This window comes from Cupressus sempervirens, chromosome 7 (genome assembly GCF_028749045.1).
Source record: "Cupressus sempervirens isolate cs-2001-9-10 chromosome 7, ASM2874904v1, whole genome shotgun sequence".
Lineage (NCBI taxonomy): Eukaryota > Viridiplantae > Streptophyta > Pinopsida > Cupressales > Cupressaceae > Cupressus > Cupressus sempervirens.
The window spans coordinates 169,251,957-169,267,840 of NC_143124.1; the positions used below are offsets into that span (position 1 = coordinate 169,251,957).

General features: G+C 33.3%; 1 pseudogene; it reads right to left on the minus strand.

The window, feature by feature from the left end:
- Positions 1-12,246: 12,246 nt before the first annotated feature.
- On the minus strand, positions 12,247-13,837 carry LOC149546058 (SUMO-activating enzyme subunit 1B-1 pseudogene; annotated as a pseudogene).
- Positions 13,838-15,884: the final 2,047 nt, after the last annotated feature.

Sequence of the window (15,884 nt, forward strand, 5' to 3'; positions counted from 1 at the left end):
TAGACCTAGAATCATCATAAGATAATCAGTGAAATACCACTTTAAACTCATAATATAAGGTTCATTTTCTTTAGAAAGTGGAGAACAAAAGAGGTGGCAACACCACTTGATACGAATCTTCAATTAACTAGGACTTCTGCTCTTTTAGCATCTTCAAAATGTGATGATTTAGTATCTACATCACCATGCACGACTCTAGCTTCACCTTTGGTCCTCCTATTTACTCTCTCTTTGTAATGGGGACATATTGAAAAAAGAATATTGTTGAAGTATTGGAACCTATTACAGACCAATCATTATTTTGTCACTGATGTTAAACCTACTACTTGCTGGTAAGACAATTTCTATTTTGGTTTGAATGCTATCATTTGAATGATTGATGAAGAGGATATAAAAATAAAGGATAAAAAGAGTACCTAGAGAATGATAGAGTTATATGGTGTATAAAAGGAGCACTACACTAGTACAAAAATAGCAATATGTGACTAAAAAAGCCACTAAATTTTGTATCTATGTGACTAAACTTAATCGCATGAGTAATAGTAGTTAATATCCAGTCATTTATAACACTACTAAATTTACTACTAAGAAATTTTAGTCATTTATTTAATCACTGATTTTGATCATTGATTTAATGGCATATTTAGTAGTATATATAGTGGTATATTTAGTAATTGATTTAGCAGTTGATTTAATCATGTTGCTAGTCACATATTTAGTAGTATATTTAGTCACATATTTAGTTGTATATTTGATATTGATTTAGTCACATGTTTAGTAGTATATCTACTAGCATATTTAATCATAAATTTGGTCACATATTTAGTATATTTAGTCACATGCTTAGTGGTATATTTAGTACCATATCTAGTAATATATTTGATCATACCTTTAATAGTATATTTAATAGTGTATTTGCTCATAATAGTGCATGATGGAATCAACCCACCATCCATCTTCTTGTAAAGCAAGTGCTCTTCCATTGAGCTAGAACCTTTTAAAGAAGGATGATACAATGTGTAACTTTCTACATTGTCATAGTTCTTATCTTTTGAGTTAATCACAATCATTTCTTTAGTGTACCTTTTTCTTATTTTTTTCTTAGATGGAAGTATAATTGATTATTGTACTTAGAAATAGCTAAATTTCCTCTATCTACATTAAGTATATTTTTCCTTATATTCTATGTCATATAGTTATAAATATCAATCAATATATTAATTATACATCACCACTATCAAAAATTATTTAAACAATTAACCATGAGTCTTGATTAGTCTTAATCAACACTTGATTATAACATTGTTCAATTTTCTCTAAAGTTCAAACTTTAGACCTAACTAGACCTACCAATGACGACTCCATCTTTTATTGAAAATTCCATATTCCTTTAACACAATCTCATTAATCTTTTGCTATTCAAACATCCCATTCTTTGATCACATTGAAGATTTAGAGTCACATACTATAGATGAAAATATTCAAATGGTACAAGATAAGAACATGCCCATACACATCACAAAAAATTGTTGATCTTACACAACCTCCTTAGCCATCCTACACTATATCGTCAAACACTTGTATAATTACATTAACTCCATTTAAGGTCTTTGGAAAATTTATTCCTAGATAGACCTTGTTAGAACTATAGCTCTTGATCTTTAATCTAAAATGTATATAAAATTTTGCATTCAGAGGTTTTCCTTAGCCCCTTACTAAAGATTCAAAATGTTGTATTCTAAATGGGATATATTTTTATGGCATCTAAATTTATTTATATTATATGTATGTCACATAGTTATTTATACTTATGTGCTCTTAAATTCCACAATCCATGAAATATCTAGCTATTGTTTCTAGATGCCATTGTGTGAAAAATTTTGCATCAACATTTCAAATAACACTTTGTGATCTGTCATCGAGATAAAAGAGAGCACATGGAGAATGAAAAAAAGAAATAACTAGACTTTATACATACATTTCATAAGTTTGGTGTCCAGATGTGCCCAAAACCATAAAAAAACTACCCTATAGGCATACCCAAATTCCCATGCTTAGACTAGTAATTTAGTTCTAGTTTTTTACTAGTGACTTCCATGGCATTCTTTCAAATATGATTCTTCTATAATATTTGTGCTCCAAGCACATAGTTTCTATGCTTTGAAAATATTGTAACAATATTAAGAAAACAATACCACATAACTACAAAAGAAAATTTGACAACTCCTGCTAACAACAATTTCCTAACTTATTGAGAAAGAGATTTTAAAATCATATTTATACCATATTGCCTTTGACCAAGTAGTCTTACCTTCTCAATATCGTCCATCATAACACCCTTCACTTTAGAAACCCAAGCCTTCACTTTTGTAGGCTTGCTGATCTCTTTTGGATGATCCACACAATATTGCATATGTTCCTTCAATTTTCAACTATAGAGTTTGATACAGTGTCATTCATAATTGATGGCATAGTTAAAAGGGAAAACTCTCCTAAATACTTCTATTATATATGCAATAATATCTATAAATTTCTCACTTGAAAAATAAAATATGAAAAAAAAAATTAAGTAAGAACAATGAAAAGAAAAAAATACTTCATATATGCGTAAAATCTTGTTTCATAGAACTTGCAAATTGTCACATAAAATTTTTCTCTACAAAATATTTTAGTGAAGAAAATGAAAATTCTTCATCAAAATACTTATGTCTATCAATCAAAGTACACAACAAATTTCCTCACATTCTAATTTTAAAATAATTACTATGCCTATAATCCTTTGTTTCGTAATGAATTTAATAACTCTAAGGCCTTGGTCAATTCACAAGATACCAAATGAAAGTGAGTAACTACACCCATATGTAAGCCCATGAGAATTTCTTCTATTGGCCATAGTTGGGCCACAGAAGACCCGTGCAAACAAATTATCCTAAATCTTGTCATTGTGATGTAGGCAAGCAATCTTGCACAATCAAAAACTATAGAATAGACATGGCCAAGAATATTTTGTGTTAAGAGTAGACAAGTCATGGAAGTGAAGTGATTGTTCAAATTGATTATGGTAGTAGCAGTACCAAAGTCCTCGCTAACCTAGCACCAGCAAACTCAATTCTTATGAGAATCAGGTTTTATATAAAACTTTTTGCACAAAAGTATGTTTAACACTTTTGTAACAAGCATCAATCATACTAATATTGATAACTTGGGCATATCACTGAAATGCATTTTTCTAAGTCTTAAGAACAAATCAAGTTCAATAATTAGTAATTTCAAAAGAATTAATACTACTGTTGTCTAGTCATAAAGTCAAAGAATTAACATTACCCACTATTAGCAATGTGAAATTACATCTGAATGAAAAGAAAAATAATATTTGTTATCCAACCTAAAGAATTTTCTAATACTTAGAGAAATGGCCTTCAAACTTCTTATTATTAAGGATACATTGACCCTCTATCATATAACATATCATATTAGATGACTTAAATATCGCACATTAAGGCTTGATTCCTAGACTAAAAGTGCTAAATAGTCATAATTGACTTTTTTTTCAAGCTTAATTTCTTCCTTAGTCTAAAATGCTTAAGGGTGGCCCATATTAGATAATGACAGATTCTATTTAAAGATATAGTATCTTGTTTGTATTAAAACAACCTCAACGTAATGTATTGAATAGCCAAAGAAAATTTCCTTCCTCCTAACAAATACTGATTCTAGGTAAGTTTTAGAAACATTTAGTTTGTCATTCCCAGCCCATTAAGATCTAAGAAGTTTGATGCCAATTTAAAAGAAAAGTTAAAACTCTATTACATTTTTTCAATTATAAGCTCTAGCAATTTCTATCAATATGAATAAATGACATTTATATGCATGCTTGTTTTCAGTTCATGTATGATAAACATTAATATGATGAGCACTGTGTAACCAAATTCAGTAAATAAGCAAAATGTTTAAGCTCAAAGCTTGTGTAAATTTTTTAGAGTAATATCTTTTAATCAAGAAAACAATGTTTGAGATCACATTTTTCCTCAAAATTCTCGAAGTAACAATTTACCAGAGTTTTCACAAGTAAGTTATAATGTCAATTTATATATTCAATTTCTCTATACATTCCAGAGTTATCCAAATATTTGAAAGACAATATTTTTACATGATTAGTGTTGGTTCTAACTTCCAACTAATTGATAATGGAGAATTGTCACTTTCTTCAATATGGATAGAGTCGTTGTGTAGAGTTCTCATGATACTAACCACTAGTTTCATATTTATTGACCCTCTATTTCACCTCTACCATTAGAATGGCTATTCATCTATGGCAGTATAGTGCTATGATTTCCATCATTTTAAAACAAAAAGTAAGGATACTTATAAGAAAGTAATGATAATTGTTTCAGAGACTGCAAAGTATATTATGTCTATCTATGCTATTTGGAAAAAAATTGCTCAATCCTTATAATGGAAAAGTACTGAAGTTTAACCATGAAATATCTACATCAATATTTCTTCTAAAATTTTCAATTTATCCATTAAGAAAAAATTAAACCTTTATCCTTCTAATCTTTTATTCTTCCAAAGAACCAATTTAGATACAAGTATAGGTGGTTTCTCAAATTATTATTAATACATCAATAGTGTTTTGTTTGATACAACTCAAAAACTGGAAGGTTTTAAAGAATTTTTCAATACATATGTGAAACACCAAAAGATAACTTAGGATGGTTTTCCCAACTACATTTAAGAATGCTAGTATCTCCATATATAAACAGTGTAGTAATATCTATTTACGATTATATTTTGTATTTGGCTATAAAGAGAAGCACTATATAGTTTTTCCAGCTAATTACGTAGTGCAATATTAAAGGACTTAAACATAGACTTTCTATGCGTCTGTATTGACTGAGTCAGAACAAATGGCAGGAGCGTTACAAGCCAGAAATAAAAATAGGCAACTAGCTGGTGACCAATTGCGATTCAAATTTTTTGGAGAAAACAGTTTCACTGTGGTCATATCCTAGGGGAATTTTGTAACAGCCACGATACGTAACAGGAATAGGAGATAGCTGAAACCCGGAAATTTCCAGTCTTATAAAGAGACTTCATGAGTTACTTGGGGGTCACGGGAATGGTCTGTTTACCCACGTAGGAACGTGTAACACGAAGTACGGGGATCCTATTATCAAGAAAATCATAGCACATCACTCCAATTCTTACAATCGAGCCGAGGATAGGAAGGAAGTATTGAACTGCCTAATGTTTGACAGAGAATATTCATGTATGATAGACTTGTCATGTATATGATCTTGTTGGGAGGCGAATTATAGAGTTGAGAGGAGGTCTACTCGAGAACTTCCATTTGTGCTTGGACCATCAAATATAGTGCACGATTGCAGATCTTGACAAAAGGAAAGGTGTCGTGTTGCTTGGCTTCAAAATTGTTCATCAAACTGAAGTACACCGTTTCCTGTCTAGAAGAACTCTGTTTAAATGCTCGTGTCATCTGTTGGTTAATGAATGGCATGAGTCACATGTTATCTCTCTCTCCTGATAAATGCAATTAGAATACTGTATTAGGGAAAAATAATAATTAATCAAAGGTTAGAGCATTACACAACATCAATAAGGAGTTGTTAGAACAGTTTGCTCTGAAAGTTGTACTCTAAAGGTATTTGGAAATCGAGTTCAGATTTAACCAGATTGGAGAATTTCTCACAGAAGTGCCGCTTGGGAATTTCTGGAATGATCAAATCTCAAATGGAGCAGCCAACGATGTGAAGTAGGCAAGGAAACATTTATTACATGCTGGGTGCGCGGCTCACAATCAAATTACAGCAATTTAGTGTTATGTAGCCCACTCTAGGTAATCAGACTGGGGGGAAAATGTAGAATCCAAACAACAATTTTTTTAAAAATTGAACAGAGAATACTCTGTTTTTAACAGCAGAGCAATACTTTTTTATTAATCAGCAGAGCTACACAATTTTTTATTGCTGCATCAGTAGACATCTCTATGCGCATAAAAATTACATACTAGAAAAGTCTTATTTTAAGAATACTAAAAAGTTACTCTCCTAAATACACTTGGAGTTTGACAGAAAACTCACGGTGGAGACTAATAGAGCTGACTGCAATAAACAGCAGTTCTCCCCTATTAAATGCTATGTAATAAGTTGTTCCCTGATCGCATATAGAGGAGGAATCTAATATTTGTTTTATTAAACTATTTAAACTACCACAAATCATGCACCAACTCATGCATGTTAATCTTTATTCTACAATTATGTGATTTAGAACAAAACGATGGATTGGCAGAATTTTAGTTGTGCCTGAAAGTAAACACCATCAATCTTCATACCCCTGCTTGATTTTGAAAGGATTAACAATTTGATCTCTGAGTGCTAAAAACTGATCTTTTGCAACTGCCTTTGAGAAGATATCCGCTATTTGCTCCTTTGTACTGATGTACTTCAACTCAACTGCCTTCTATTGCACCAAATCTCTGATAAAATATTATTTAAGATTAAAATACTTAGTCCTGCTGTGATTAACTAGATTCTTGGCAAATTTAATGGCACTTATATTGTCACAAAAGATCATAGTAGGTTGAACCTGTATCTCTCCAATTTCTTTAAGAAGCTTTCTAAGCCATAAAGCTTTTGTGCCAGCTGAAGTAATGGCAACATATTCCACTTTTGTAGAAGAGAGAGAAACCATACTTTGATTCTTTGATCTCCATGTGATTAAACTGGAACGCAAAGAAAAATAGTAACCAGATGTAGATTTTTGGTCATTCAAACTACCTCCCCAATCTGAATCACTAAAGCCAACAAGCTCAAACTTATTAGAAGAATAATGGATGCCAAAATATACTATACTTTTCACATACCTAAAAATTATCTTGGCTGCCTTCATATGTTCCTCTGAAGGATTTTTCATATACCTTGAAACCAATGAAACTGAATAAGCAACATCAGGCCTTGTGTGTGTTAAAAACATCAAACTTCCAACTATGCTTATGATGTCTCATCAACAATTTTAGCACCATCATCTCTATATAATGCAACTCCATGAGCAATTGGAGTGGAAAGAGGTTTACAATTAGCCATATCAAATTTCTTCAACATATCTTTTGCATACTTTTCTTGACAAATAAAAATTTCATCTTTACCTTGATAAACCTCCATGCCAAGAAAATACTTCATGAGACCTAAATCTTTCATCTCAAACTCATTCATCATAGCAACTTTGAATTCATCTTTCATCTTTGAACTACTATCTATATATAGAAAATCATCAGCATATAAACTCACAATGAGAATATCATTACCTTTTTGTTTGTAGTAAAGAGTAGGTTCACTCTTGCTTCTTTGAAAGCCATTCTGTTGAAAATATCCATCAATTCTTGCATACCATGCATGTGGTGCTTACTTAAGGCCATATAAAGCCTTTTTCAATTTTTAGACATTATCTTCTTTACCTTGAATCTCAAAATCGTGCGGCTGTTCCACATATACCTCGTCTTCTAAGTATCTATTCAAGAAGGCACTTTTCACATCCATGTGATGAATACTCTATTTCTTTTGAGCTGCAAGAGAGATTAGCATCCTAATAGCTTTTTGTCTTGCTAATGGTGCAAAAGTTTCTTCATAATCAATGCCATACCTTTGAGTGAAACTTTTAGCAACCAATCTTGCCTTGTGTCTTTCAACACTCCCATAGCTATTATACTTGGTCTTGTAGACCCATTTTGTGTCAATCTTCTTCCTATGTGAAAGATCGATAAGCTCCCATGTCTCATTACTATGAATAGAATCCATCTCTTCATTCATTGCTTGCATCCAAATCTCATTAACACATTCATCTTCAAAATATTATGGCTCAAAATCAGCTTTAGCAAGTAATGCAAAATTTACTGTCTCACCTATTGGATCTTCTTCATGTGCTTGATTTTGACACTTTTCATAGATATCACTCAATCTTCTTACCTTTCTTGGAGGACAAGAGGATGGACTTACTCTTGGGATTGGCGAAGGGTTTTTTGGTTGGCTTGATGATCTTGAAATAGAACCATTAGATGGCTTCTCATTATCATTATCAGCAATAATATCATCATCCAAAACTAATTTTGGCTTTTCAGCATAATTTTTTTGATAACCATAAACTCCCCCTTCATCAAAAATCACATCTCTTGAAACAATAATATTATTAGTAATAGGATTGAATAATCTATAAGCTTTTCTTTCCTCACTATAGCCAACAAAAATACATGATTCATTTTTAGCATCTAGCTTTTGCCTATCTAATTAGGGATGTGAACATAAACCAAAAAATCAAAAACTTCAAAATGATTTATATTAGGCCTTTTTTCATACCATGCTTCATATGGAGTCATCTTGTCTAGGGAACTTGTAGGACTCCTATTGAGAATATATATGGCTGTAGCAATTGAATCAGCCCAATAAGAATTGTTCAAACTCCTGGTTTGTAACATGCTCCTTGTCATTTCTACCACAGTATGGTTCTTCCTTTCAGCCCACTCCATTCTATTAGGGTGTGTATGTAGTTGTGAGTTTTCTTTTGATCCCATTCATCTTACAAAAATTTTGAAAATCTTTTGAGCAAAACTCTCCTCCATGACCTGTTCTCAAACATCTAATTGTGTTCCCTTTCTCATTCTCTACACGAGCTTTAAACCTCTTAAATGTATCAAAGGCTTCATCGTTAGTCTTCAAAAAATATGCCCAACACATGCATGAGTAATTATCAATAAAAGTAATGAAATATGATGACTTATCCAAGCTTTGTGTTTTCATTGAACCACAAATATCAGAATAAATAAGCTAAAGTGGGTGTTGGGTCTTTCATGCATTGTCTTTTAGAAATGATTCTCTTGCATGTTTCCCTTCTACACATCCTTCACAAATCTATTTATGCTCTTCAACCTTAGACATTCCAAGAACCAATACATTTGATGTTAGGATCTTCAAACTATTGAAATTCAAATGGCCATACCTAAGATGTCACAACCAACTTTTATCCTCATAAGCCATATTGACAAACTGATTATCATTTTCATCAAATTTCAAAGGAAACATCATATTCTTTGTCATAGGAACAACTGTAATCACTTTATTTCTCTGATTCTTATCATAGATAATATATTTCATATTCTCAAATACCACTCTATAATTCTTCTCACATAGCTGCCCAACACTCACTAAATTATGCTTCAATTTGAGAGTATAATAAATATCTTGAACACTTTTCATACCTTCCTTTGTCTGAACATTCATGGCTCTTTTGGCTACAACATCCACTATATTACTATTACCAAGAGTAATATTGGATCTGTAACTATCGTCAAGCTTTGAAAATATTTCCTTGTTAACATACATATGGTTAGAGCATCCAAAGTTCAAATACCAAACATCATTCACATTACTCTCACTTTTCCCATAATACACAAATAAATTACCTGACGAAGGATCCTCATCTTGTTGGGCATAATTTGCATTATTGTTACTTGATTTCAGTCTACACACTCTCTCAAAATGTTCATATTAAGTGCAATGATAGCATTGGATGTTTCTTTTATCAAATCTGCCTCTACCTCTTCCTCCTTGAGCGCCTCCTCTTCCTCTAGTTCCTCTTGAATAATTTTGATTTTGACCCCTTCCTAAGCCTTTGTTGTTGTTATTGTTGCTACTAGCACCATCATTCTTTGAAATTTGCAATTGGGAAGCAAAAGCCTTCTCATTAACACTAGTAGGCATGTCCCTTATTATATCTTCATGCAATATGAGAGATCCAATCATCTCATCATACTCCATGGTAGCTAAATTTTTTTCTTCTTCTATGAAAATTACTACAGTATTCCATCTAGGGTTAGAGATCTTAATACTTTCTGTATTGCATGCTCTTGAGTCATAGGTTCACCCAAAGTGGCCATTTTATGAGTCACATCTTTCACTCTTACATAGAAATCTCCGATATTCTTTATCTCCTTCGTCTTCATGTTCTTATATTCTCTTTTCAATGTTTGTAGCTTCACAACTTTGATCTGATCATTGCCATGGTAAGCATCTTTTAGAGTCTTTCAGGCCTCTTTTGCTCTTTGTGCATCAGCAATTCAGGAAAACAAGCTCTTCTCAAGAGCCATCTGAATGTGAAACAATGCCATTGCATTCTTCTTCTCAGCTTCTTTCTTCAATCTCCTATCATTAGGTTGGAGAGTATTTCAGTCTGCAGGCTCTTCATATCCCTATTGAATGATCTCCCAATAATCTTTCACAATAAAAAAGGTCTTCATCTTCATTGACCAATATTGGTAATCAACTCCATCAAACTCTAAGATTTGCAAATTGTTTACCATGCTGCTGTCTTCCGAACACCTTGAACTTTGATACCAAAAGTAGAATCCAAACAACAATTTTAAAAAAAATTAAACAGAGAATACTCTGATTTTAACAGGAGAGCAATACTTTTTTACTAATCAGCAGAGCTAAAACAATTTTTTATTGCTGCATCAGTAGACATCTCTGTGCGCATAAAAATTACATACTAGAAAAGTCTTAAACTCACTGTGGAGACTAATAGAGCTGACTGCAAGAAACAACAGTTCTCCCCTATGTAACAAGTTGTTTCATGATCGCATATAGAGGAGGAATCTAATATTTGTTTTATTTAACTATTTAAACTGTCATAAATCACGCACCGATTCATGCATGTTAATCTTTATTCTACAATTATGTGAATTAGAGCAAAATGATGGATTGGCGGAATTTTAGTTGTGACTGAATGTAAACAGCATCAATCTTCAGAAAACGTAAGAGCTAGTTGGTTCAAAGTTGAAGAGTACATATATATTTGTGGACCCAATATATAGTGAGGACTATATTTATATTACCTGTGGAGCTGTGTTTAACATTTAAACAGACAAAGGTTTGATGTAAAGTTGCACAACACTATATATATATGTACGCTTCGTGAAAGAGTTTGTCACGTCAGAGGCACACTATCAGAGACTACAAAAATATTCAAAACCACCAGATGTTGCATGTAGTAACATGAAGGCCTTGGAGTATTGAAATTGGTACGGGAACTCGCAATGTAGTTGTAAGTTGCAGTGCCGGAAACGTTGAGAACTTCAATGTCTAATGAAAGAAGAGGATGTGGACATTGTCAGACACTATACACTTGGAACTCTGGAATCTTTTCATAATTGGACAAATGCAGCAAACACACATTCTACCAGAGAATTGAAATCAGTGATCTCTAATGCTCTAAGTCCGTTCATATTTGAAAACTCTGTTAGGTTTGTAGATGAGTTAGAAGCATTTCTTGTTTCAGGATTAGATATTACAACACAATGGACAAGCTTTGAAAAGATCGGCAACTGGTAATATTTTAAGTTGCTTCTCAGGGGAAGAGTTCTCACGTAAAGATGCATCGGAGTTCCATGTTTCATCTCTGTATGGTTTGAATGTAAAAGGGAATCTTCATGTTTTAAATTTAGGGAAAATTGTAAAAGATTTAAAACACTTTTATGATGAGAATCATATATGGACGGAGGGATAGACTGCTATAAGGGAATTCACTTCTACAAAAGGACCGGGTAGTGCAGAGTACAAGATGGAAGTTTTGAGAAATCCTTCACAAAGGAATATGCCACTCTTTCGTATCACATTGGACGATGGAACAGAGATTGACGGACCCACTCCAACTGAATGTTGGAAGAAAATATATGTAAGTTGAGAGAAGTCAAAGCAAAAATCTAATAATGGTCTGGAAGGTCCCCTAGAGGAAAGACCGACATATAATCTGTCTCAGATATGTTTGGTTTTTCAAATAAGCATATAGGTAGTTGTATTCAAGCTTTACCACATGGCCGGGCATGCTCAAAGTACATGAATTGGGATGATAAGCTTGCAGTGTGAACCAGTGAAGATGCATTTCCAGCAAGCGCACAGGTTATGAATCCTGAAAAAATGAGCAGGAACCAAATGAGGAAAGAGCAGATATGTTTTAGCTGTCAACAAATTTGGTCACTTGGTCATACTTGTGGATGTAACGAGGAAGAAGAGTCGGCTCAAGAAGTACAAACCAACATTGAGGAAGTTGGAGATTTGTTAGCCTAGCTTCAAAATGATAAAGGTCATGAGAGGAAGTCAGCTATGATTAATGGTAGGATTATTCTGGCATCCTAGCATAGGATTATCGGGGTATTACATTTTGTTCAAGGGTACTACTTCAGCACACCGATGTAGCCTCCTCTAAGCTTGGAAAGGTAACTTCCAAAGGTCTATTTTCCATATTTTTGTGATTATATGTGTGATTTTCTAGATCAACAGGTATTTATTCATAGGACCCTCAACAGTCAACTGAATAAAATGAAACTCTTTGAGACCTCTTGCAATACAAATCATTCACTTCTCTTTTAGTGGTAATTCATGTGTGTCCCAGAACTACAACATCGAAGTTGTCTAGAAAATTAGGCTATCTCAACTTGATTGCCTTTCTATTGACTGAAATAATCTTGCACGGCTCTAACACTTGGACTGAATATTCCATATTTCAAACCGAATAGTATAGATACAATAGTCAGAATAACCAGAATAATATGGACAATTCATTATTGAACAACAACAATTAAAAATGATGGATTGCATTCTCCAAATACTCAAAATATCCAGCAGCATCTACAATGTGCATTGTATCATTTATAATCCTCAGGATTATTTCCACTCCCATGAAGATCACACAAGTGACTCCATGTCCTCTCTGCAAGTCCCAATTCCTAAGGAAGATACTCCTCCAGAAGCTCCTAAACTCGTACAAGTTTTGCAGACTCAAGGAGTTTTAGGATAGAGGCAAAAGGGAAGATAATCATCATGCCCAACAGATATTCAAAAACCCACATATACAAAATGGAAATATCTCCACCATCACGATTATGCCTAGCCATTTGAATTTTTTCTAGTTCAACGTTGTCTTCCCACAATACTCACCAATCTATAAAATAAATTACTCTACACCCGACACAATATCTAGCTCCCTAGCATGTACATGCTCTTCCATCCATGTCATCTCTTAAAATGTACTTGTTCTCCTCCAATATGCACATGTTTCCATCAAAATAACCAATAAACACCATGCCTAGAGTTAAGGAATCTACACAACTAGGGAAAATTTCCCTCCACATCCGATAATAATCTCTTTCAAGCACAATAAGTTAATGAAATTTCCAAGCATTAAATACAAGCAACCTATAAAATCTTTGAATCCTTAGAAAATCGTCTTGAATGAAGACTTCAACAATTTCCCAAATCCAATAATTGATTCCAAATGAGAAACTTGAATGGTTTCTACTAAAATCACAAGGGAATGTATCTTTCACCACCAAAATTGATCTTCTCCAAGAGGATTTCTATCCTCCAAAGGCTTAGATGAACTGACTTCAATCTCTCAAAATTCAAGGTTTTCAATTAGAGAAAATAGAATAATATTTTTCAACAAAAATGACCATAGGATTGAAATCCCTTAAAGACTCCTGGAAAACTTCAGCAATTGATTTCCACTTGTTCTTTGAATCCTCCACATGCATCAAGAAATCCGCTGATAAAACTTCTACTGTCATCGGACTATCATCCATCAAGGTTAAACTACCAATGCCTTCCAAGACAATCTTTTTGCACATCTGTGCAACCACACCTGTAATTACACTAACTAAGACGTAATATTTGATTAACCTTGTTTGTGTATCTACTCCCCAAATGCGGATTTGATGATCATAAACAACAGTTTCCTGGTCAGTCAACAATTCACCATCCACTTTGCACATAATTACCTGTCACTGCTAGAGATAGAGAAAGGAAAGCTAAGGCAATTCTTTCAACACTTCATTAACTGTGGGAGGCTAAGAAAGCGATACTTATCCCTCTACACCATCAATTCCTCCAAGCTTTGTTACATGTAAATGATCTAGATGGTGATTAAAAAGCTCTTCAAGACCCCCTTTGTCTATTTTTCCCTGCTGTAAAATGATCTGGACCATGCACCAATAGTTTAGAATTTCAGAAATCTCTACATTTTGTTTTTAGTTGGGTCGATGATTTAGATTAAACGTGCACACAATGGTATGCCCTGTTTCCTTAGGCAGGTCTCATATCCATCACATTCAAATGTTGGAAAGAAAAGAAGATATGAAATAGTTGCTTCTAAATATGTGTTACACGATGTTTCAGTTACCGTGTTTAACATCAAATTCCAAATACTTTATAATCATAGCATACATCAGTTAGCTACAATCAACTCAGTATTAAAATAATCATATGAGTACAAAATATTTTATTCTAGAATTCTGGAGTGAATAGAAGTTCTGTCAGTCATGCAGTCTTCCTGAACTTCATAAAATATTTAGATGAGCGTTTTTCTAAGGCTCCATATGAACATCTTTATGTATGTTAGTTTGATCACACCGCATATTTGAGATGATTTTAACGAGCGATCATGCATCTCTTTTAAATTTTCTATATCTGGTTTTCTCTCTAAGCAATTTCATAGTGTTCTACAATTTGGATTAATTATATAATCGAAAGCTTCGAAAGTAAGTCTCGGTTTTGGGACAGCTTATTTTCAGAAAATCACAGTCATATCCCATTCATTTATGTTTCATTGAGGGAGTAACATCGAAATTGATCGTGAAATCTTTCTTTCCACTTGAAACAATTGCTCAGATATTTAGACCAGGAAAATTATGTTCTGCCACCTTCTGTAATCTGTTAGTGTGGTATGGGATTTATGTTGATCACTTTTGGGGAAGCATATGTGAATAAAATGAAAATTTAGTGATATTATGATTAAACATTACATCTACTAATTAAGATTATATATACTCTTCCCTACCTCTAAAGCTCAAGCAGAATGGTTGGATCACAATTTTGCCCTAGGTTCAAGCTATTTATATGTTTGCCTTCGAGGGTTGATCAAGCATTATTTGGGACACTTAAATCTGACATAATGGTGTTAACTATTTTGTACTGTATAGAAGGGCTGGGTATAGCTATTGTAAATAATTTGAAGAGTATTTGAAGGATATCAAGCCATGGGACTGAAGTCACCTCCAGTTGCATCGATAAATCAAACTAGAAAGATTTATTGTAACTGTTCATATTTAAAGATACTGAAAATATACACCTCTACCCTAAAATAAAATTTCTTAACAGTCAAAACTGAAAGAACAAATAATCCAAGAGTGGCCAAGATAATGGATCCCAAACTCCAGCAATAGAAAGGGAATGAATCCTTGTAAGGGGGTTGATAGGAACAAACTTCCAAAGCATTTAATTCTACAATATGATAGGGAAGAGGAAAAATTTGATAGAAGAAGCAAGAGAATAAATACTACTTAACCTATGTCATCCAACTTTTGTATTATTCTGAATAACAGATAAACTTTTCATATTGTGACTTTAATAGACCTCTAACCAGTGGGCAGCATTTCCTATAACAAACAGTCCTTGCAGCATCCACTTGGTGACTCCCATCCTAATTCTCCTTAGGATCAGTTTAAATATCGAGGTGACCTTTAAGGCCCTAAAATTATGTAATTGAGGCCATTAGAACCATTTTAAGGTTTTTTGAGTCAAACTATGTTCATATGTTCAAATTGTCAACATTGGGCAATAGGGCCTTATTGTGAGAAATATTAAAAATTAAGTTCACAGCTCACAACCCTAAACCTAAAAATCTGCTCGGCAAATACTATTACCGAGTGCCAAAATTTTCTCGATAACTTAAGAAACCCAATGACAGGCAGAAGAGTTTACCGAATGAGCTCGGTAAACACACAACTCGGTAACCAAAGGATACCGAGTGAGCTTGGTAGT